Here is a 6,884-nt window from a genome sequence, read left to right as displayed (position 1 = left end):
CTGGTTAAATGACAACATTCGTCTTATAAAACGTAATTGTCGTAAAGCTGAGCGGTTATGGAGGAAAACCCACTTAAATGTTCATCTCCTTTATTTAAAGGATCTTTTAGCCTCTTTTAACAATGCTATTAGAGTTGCGAGGGCTGCTTACTTTTCTCAGTTGGTTGCAAAGAGCAGAGGTAATCCTAAAGTTTTATTTGATACTATTACTAATATTATTACTCCTGCTCCACCTGCTGCTATTATTTCTTCCGTCGAAGATTGTGAAACTTTTCTTGCTTTCTTTTTAGAAAAAATTAGCAACATAAGGAAAAACCTGTCTTTTTCAGCGTCTGCGGTGTCAGTTCCCACGCCAGCTCGGCCTGTTGTTTTAGAAGGTTTTTCACCTGTCTCACTACCAGAGCTGGGAAAAATAGTTAGTGCAACAAAATTATCCTCTTGCTCTCTTGATTTTTTTACCCGCATCATTATTCAAAAATGTCTTTTACTCTACTGGTCCCTGTATTCTTACTATAATTAATACCTCCTTGGCCTCGGGCATAGTCCCTGCCTACTTTAAAACTGCTGTTATACATCCCTTGTTAAAAAAGCCTATGCTGGACCCATCTCTCACTAGCAATTATAGACCGATCTCAAAAATTCCGTTAATTGCTAAGATTCTAGAGAAGATTGTGGCTAAGCAGCTTACAGCAGTTTTAGACAAATATAGTATTTTTGACAAATTTCAATCTGGCTTTCGTAAAGTTCATTCCACTGAAACAGCCCTTCTTAGAGTTTCTAATGACATTTTGTTACAAAGCGATGCAGGTAAATGTTCTGTTCTCTTAATGTTGGATCTTACGTCGGCCTTTGATACTGTTGACCACTATATTTTGCTTAACAGGCTGAAATACTGGGTCGGTGTCTCTGGGACTGCATTGAAATGGTTCTCCTCGTATCTCTCTGAACGATATTCTACTGTGGCAGTTTCTAAGTATAGATCATCTTCTGCGTCCCTGTCTTTTGGTGTGCCACAAGGCTCTGTGCTAGGGCCATTACTGTTTCTAGTTTATTTACTTCCTCTCCAGCACATTTTGAGCCCTTTTGAGGATATCTGTTACCATTGTTATGCAGACGATATCCAACTCTATATATCTTTTAAACCGGAAGAGGCTTCTAAGCTGCAGCTTTTAAATGTGTGCTTGGAAACCATTAAAGGCTGGATGGCTGAAAATTTCCTCCAACTAAATGAAAATAAAACCGAAGTCCTCTTATGTGCCCCAGATAGACATATACCCAGTATAATAAATGCTCTTGGTCCTCTTTCAACGTTTGTAAAACCATCTGTCAGGAACTTAGGGATTATCCTTGATCCTGCTCTTACGTTAGATAGTCATGTTAAATCTCTTGTTCGGTCTTGCTTTTATCATTTAAGAAATATTTCTAAATTGAGCTCTATAATATCCTATACCGAACTGGAGATTGTTATTCATGCTTTTATCTCTTCACGACTGGACTATTGCAATTCCCTGTTTACTTGTCTAAACAAAGGTTCTTTGGAGCGCCTGCAGATCGTTCAGAATGCTGCAGCAAGACTTTTGACGAAAGCTTCAAAATATTCACATATAACACCGTTGCTTATGCAGTTACATTGGCTTCCCGTCGAATTTAGAGTCCATTTTAAGGTTTTGGTTTTAACTTTTAAGGCTCTTCAACAACAAGCACCACCATATATTATTGAGCTTTTACAGCCCTATGCCCCTAGTAGGTCTCTGAGGTCGAGTAGTCAGGGCCTACTTGTCATTCCGTATACGAGACTGAAAACTAGGGGTGATAGAGCTTTTGCTACTGTGGCCGCCAGACTGTGGAATTCCCTTCCTCAGGACTTACGATCCGCTGATTCATTGATTACTTTTAAAAAACAGCTGAAAACACATCTTTTTAAAATTGCTTTTTGCTAACTTTGTTTGTATTTTGTCTTTTTAATCTGTTATATCTTGTAAAGCACTTTGTGATCTCTATCTAGAAATGTGCTATATAAATAAAATTTTACTTACTTACTTTACTTAGATTAAATGAATGATATTGGCTACTTCGGATAGCCGGGACCCTGTTCGACAGGTACTCCCAACAATTAAATGATACACCTGCTGTCTTCTGCCTTCCTGAGGAATTACAAAAGAAACGATACTGGTTACTTCTGTCAATAGACGGGACCCTGTTCGACTGGTTTTAGAAGTTATGTCCATACGGGTCAATGTTTGTGGCCCCCTGCTGCGTTAAAAACTAGCAGGCTCTGTCTCCCTCTTGGATCAACATTCCGAAATTCCGATTTGTAAATAAAATGACCGTATCACCTTGTGATGAGAAACCCCAGTAGATCCATAAAACTAGTTAAATTAAAACACCTAGTGGTTTGATTAAATTAAACAGTTATGAACAGTGATGAAACCTGAGAGAGAGGGATAATAGACCCCTTCTGTCAAAATATTCATGAGCTTTTTGAGTGTTAGGTTCTATGAATTATTCATGAGCTCAGGAAGTAATTAAATTATGATAATAATTAAATTATGATAATAATTAAATTATGATATTCATAAAAATTATGATTTTCATAAAAATATGATATTCATCCAAAATATGCTAGTTCATTGCTTTTCTTCCCCCTAAAATAAGAACTAATTGCTTATTTTAGAAAAGTTTTTATATCAAATAGCATTCTTTTATTTTTTTAATCCATTAAAAACTTTTTCCTTTTTTCCCTAAAGAAACGCCATCTGGTGGTGGGTCAGCGCATGACAGCGCATGAGTGCACAGGGCGCCTGTGTGTGTCTAGGCGCGCTCGTGCGCGCGCCTGACTCGGGACCGGGCCTGTGTCTCTGGGACCGTGTTTATGGGTGAAAATGTGTTAAACCAGTATAAATGTGCTTAGTTAAACTTGTGCTTTTGTAACGTTCAGTATGGCCAGACATACAGGGTGCATGCCTTGTGGGAAAAGTTTATTTCAATTTATATGCATTTGTTTAATCCAAACAAAGAAATTTAAAATCAAACTCAGAGTCACAAAAAAACACTGGCGATCTCCGCGGGTCCCACCCGATCCTTAGACAAATAAGCAGGGACAAACTCCTCAAAAACCCTCCGCGTTTTTCTCCAAAACCCCTAGAAATAACCTGTAGGCACCCTCCTATCCCCAATCCTGAAACCAAATCCTTAGTCTTTTTTCTCAAAAAACAGCCCTATCACTAGCTCCGTGTCTAAGTTCTTACTCGCGATCCTTAGGCACATAACCGGCAAATCCTCCTGAAAAACAAAACAAAACAAAAAAAACCTCCGCGGTTTCTCTCCAAAATACACAAAACAAAAAACCCCTAGAAATAACCTGTAGGGAACCCCCGTATACCCAAAACCTTATACTCGATAACAGGGGCAAATCCTGAAACCAAATCCTTAGTCTTTTTTTCTCAAATTCCGCTCAGAGTCTAAGTTCTCCCTTTGCTCCGAGCCGCACCGGCCCCCAACCAGAGCAGTGTCTTTTTCCTTCTTATTCGCTCCACCATCTACTGCTTAATGATTCTGGGTCTTCGTTTGAAATTTGCGCCGGAGATCCACTCCGCCTCCCAGGTAAACCTTACTGCCCCGCTGCCAATCACATAACAAAGGGGCGGCTCCATTCGCACCCCGCTCACCCAATCGCGCTCAGCTTGGATTTTCACGATCCCCCCGCTCAGGTTAAGACTTTCTTCGGTCTCTCACAAGCCATCTGACTTCGGAAGCATGGACAGCTGGCTCTCACTCAGGTTAAATAATTTAACATTTAGGCCTAAATGTAACTCTTCTTTTCTACCGGAAAAAAAAACCCTATGCAAGAGAGATTCCGATTTTGGGGCTATGCCTTCAGCCTAAGAGAGAGCAAAATCTTTTTCTACCAGCTAAAAGGAGGTGAAAGTTTTGGTCCCCTCACACCGCGGATCGCCTTTACTTTGTCTAATTGGGGTGTTTTGAGCCTCATCGCTACGCCCGAAGTGCAGAAGAGCCTGCGGGAAACGAGCTCGCAACAACCGAGAACCAGGGATCAACAACAACTCGCGTCGCTTTCCCTATGTGCATATCACTCGGTAAGTGTTCATCTTCCTCTCTAACTACATTTTTGCATTTTCCTTTTTACCATTCTCTCAATCCTTTCATTTAAAAAATATCACATTGGTTTGTAACACGTACAATACACCATCCGTCCATCCATTCGCTTCCGCTTATCCTTTTTCAGGCTCGCGCGGTGCGCTGGAGCCTATCCCACGTACAATACACTTTAAAAATATATATAAGATCCAGTTTAACTCCCGTCAAAGCTTATACATTACATCTCTACATCACCTATCATTTTCTCATCAGGTATCTCATATCATCTTGTTATTGTTATGTTATGCTCCTTTGATATTTTGCTAGTTTGCGTGTTTTAAAATTCTTTTTGTTTTTCTTTATATTTTTTAGACTCTCATTTAAGCCAGATGTGTTAACCTGATCCCTGCGAAACACCAGCTCTCCGTGGATTTTGACCGCGAGTGACCGGATGTTGTTTCCGGCCTGAGGTTGCCTGAAATGCCGTGAGGCTCGTTTGAAAGATTGCGCCCGAGACCAACTCCGCCTCCAAGGCGTGCCTACCTTTAGCTGCCACCAGTGAGATATCAGAGCCGGGCTCCACATATCCAATCAGGAGCACGAGCAAGACAGCTTTTGCAGACTCTCCAGAAATATACAAGTCCTTACCAACTGCTCTGCAACCCAGTGTTTCTGGTCCCCTCACCAACATCGCTTTTTGAGATATTTTTTTTACGAACCACCAAAAAAGCAATTTTACCCCCCAGTACAGAAGACTGGATCTGAGGGCAGCAGCGGGGACAAATGATTGTAATGAAGCGACAGACATTTCATGGCTGGTCTTAGATAATTGTGAGTCATTGTGTCTTATGGTGAAAAGTACATAGTTTTGCAAGAGGCATACAAGCACTGTGGAAAAAGTAATCATAAAACTGTTTTTGTGAACACTCTGCTCCCTACGTTATGCTTTAAAAAATGTGATACATGTAATGTGATCATCAAAGAACATGACTTTTTTAAAACTTTTATTCTTATGCTTTTAAACTATGTCACATTATCATAAAATACTTATTTGTATGTTATAATGTTTTTCTTACACCATGTGTAATTTTCATTCACACCTTGTTCATTGTATCAATGTGTAATTATGTATCTTTGATAAATAAATAAAATATTTAATCTTGTGTTTGTGTACTTTCTGGTGATTCAATAAAAAATTAGTCACATATCGCTCTGATAAACACAGATGGCTGAAAGAAATGTTTGATGGAACAAAGGAAACAAGTGTCTTGCTGCTAAACTTTTAAGTCACCATGGTTTAAATGAGAAAATGCCACTAGGAAACTAGCAGCCCTAAGTCTTTATGTAAAACATGAAAAACTCCATATCAGTGATATCTACAAAGGTGTACTCATTTCTTTGTTATGGTACTTTACTGTTCCAATGAAACAAAAAGAAAATCTCATTTTAAAGTACATTTTTCAGCCATCCTGGCCTATTTTCAGGGGCAAGAATGTTGATGTTAGACTGTGTTTTAAATCAGGTTTTGATCTTAAACTATCACAGCACTGATTTTACTGATTACAGTTGTAATTTCAATTAGAATCCCAAACTGGCTTTTCTCCAGTCAGTGTTATTGTGAAATTTAACTTGTTCTTTTGTGTAATTGCACATGGCCCATCAAAGGACCCCTTAGTAAGCTGTACAGCATAAGTTTTCAATTCACTTTTGTCAGAAAACTTCACAGTATGAGAAGTTACAGCACAGTTTCTCCAAATGTGTGCTTCTTTTTCAGTCAGCGTGCTTTTAGAGCATCTACATTAGCTCATGTAGTAAAAGTACAATCAGTAAGTGTACTTTAACATTTGAGATTCCGAGTGACTCTTGCTTAGATCATGTGAACAATTTCATCAACCTTTTTTTGTATAATGCATCAAACCTGTTCAAATCACTTTATTTTCAATTTATATTAACTAATCTAGAGACAAGGAACTCCTTTTTAGCTTCTGTGATGCATTTACCTCTCGCACGTTAAACTAAATGTTAGTGTTCTCAGAGTTAACATGTCTTATGTTACCATCATGTATTTCTAAAACCCAGCCTCAGTCTATGCCCTATAGACTCTCACATGGAAACACCATTGATCTAGATATTCACAAATTTCATCAGGAGATTCTTAAGGTATTAAGTTTTTTTGTTTGTTTTAATGATTTACACAAAAAACTTCACATTTTTATATTTTTAAATGAAAGTGTCATGGAAAGACATTTTTTCTTTAATGATGTTGCTGCCACATTCTCAAATACTAATTATTCTGGGATTTTATGGTCAAACTATGTGATTTTCCAAGTGTGTGTGTGTGTGTGTGTGTGTGTGTGTGTAGTAAAATGACCTTATGATGCTGTCACCGTGAATCATTCAGGATTAACAACACAAATTGTATCGATAGCAGAAACAGTCTTAAAACTTAATTAGTCTTATAATTCTCACATGTTACCACTAGTTTTACAAACACAGTCTTCTTCAGTTCTGTTTATGTAGCTTTTATGAAACTGATTTTCCATAGTACAAGTAGCATTTAATCTTTCTTTGCTCTCCAGTATAAATGCAACAATTTTTAGGCTTTTATTGAAACTGTCACAAATGTAACACTCAATGCCAAAAACAGGGTTGATCAATGTTTCTATGAACACTGCTTCGTATATAAACAGCTCTGAAAATCCTTTTTTTTTTTTAAGTAGTGCAGAACAGGCTCTCTGTTACTCTCTGTGTCTCTAAAAATCCCAACAAAACTGACAATCACCTTC

The 6,884-nt window shown here is 38.3% G+C and overlaps 1 long non-coding RNA gene across 1 annotated transcript; it reads left to right on the top strand.

The window, feature by feature from the left end:
• The first annotated feature begins 3,485 nt into the window (after positions 1–3,485).
• On the top strand, positions 3,486–5,261 carry LOC112846747 (uncharacterized). Its single transcript, XR_003219867.1, has 2 exons — positions 3,486–4,097; positions 4,471–5,261. It is a non-coding gene; the product is annotated as an uncharacterized LOC112846747 (long non-coding RNA).
• Positions 5,262–6,884: the final 1,623 nt, after the last annotated feature.

This window comes from Oreochromis niloticus, linkage group LG4 (assembly GCF_001858045.2).
Source record: "Oreochromis niloticus isolate F11D_XX linkage group LG4, O_niloticus_UMD_NMBU, whole genome shotgun sequence".
Lineage (NCBI taxonomy): Eukaryota > Metazoa > Chordata > Actinopteri > Cichliformes > Cichlidae > Oreochromis > Oreochromis niloticus.
This window is presented reverse-complemented; position numbering and strand designations above follow the sequence as displayed.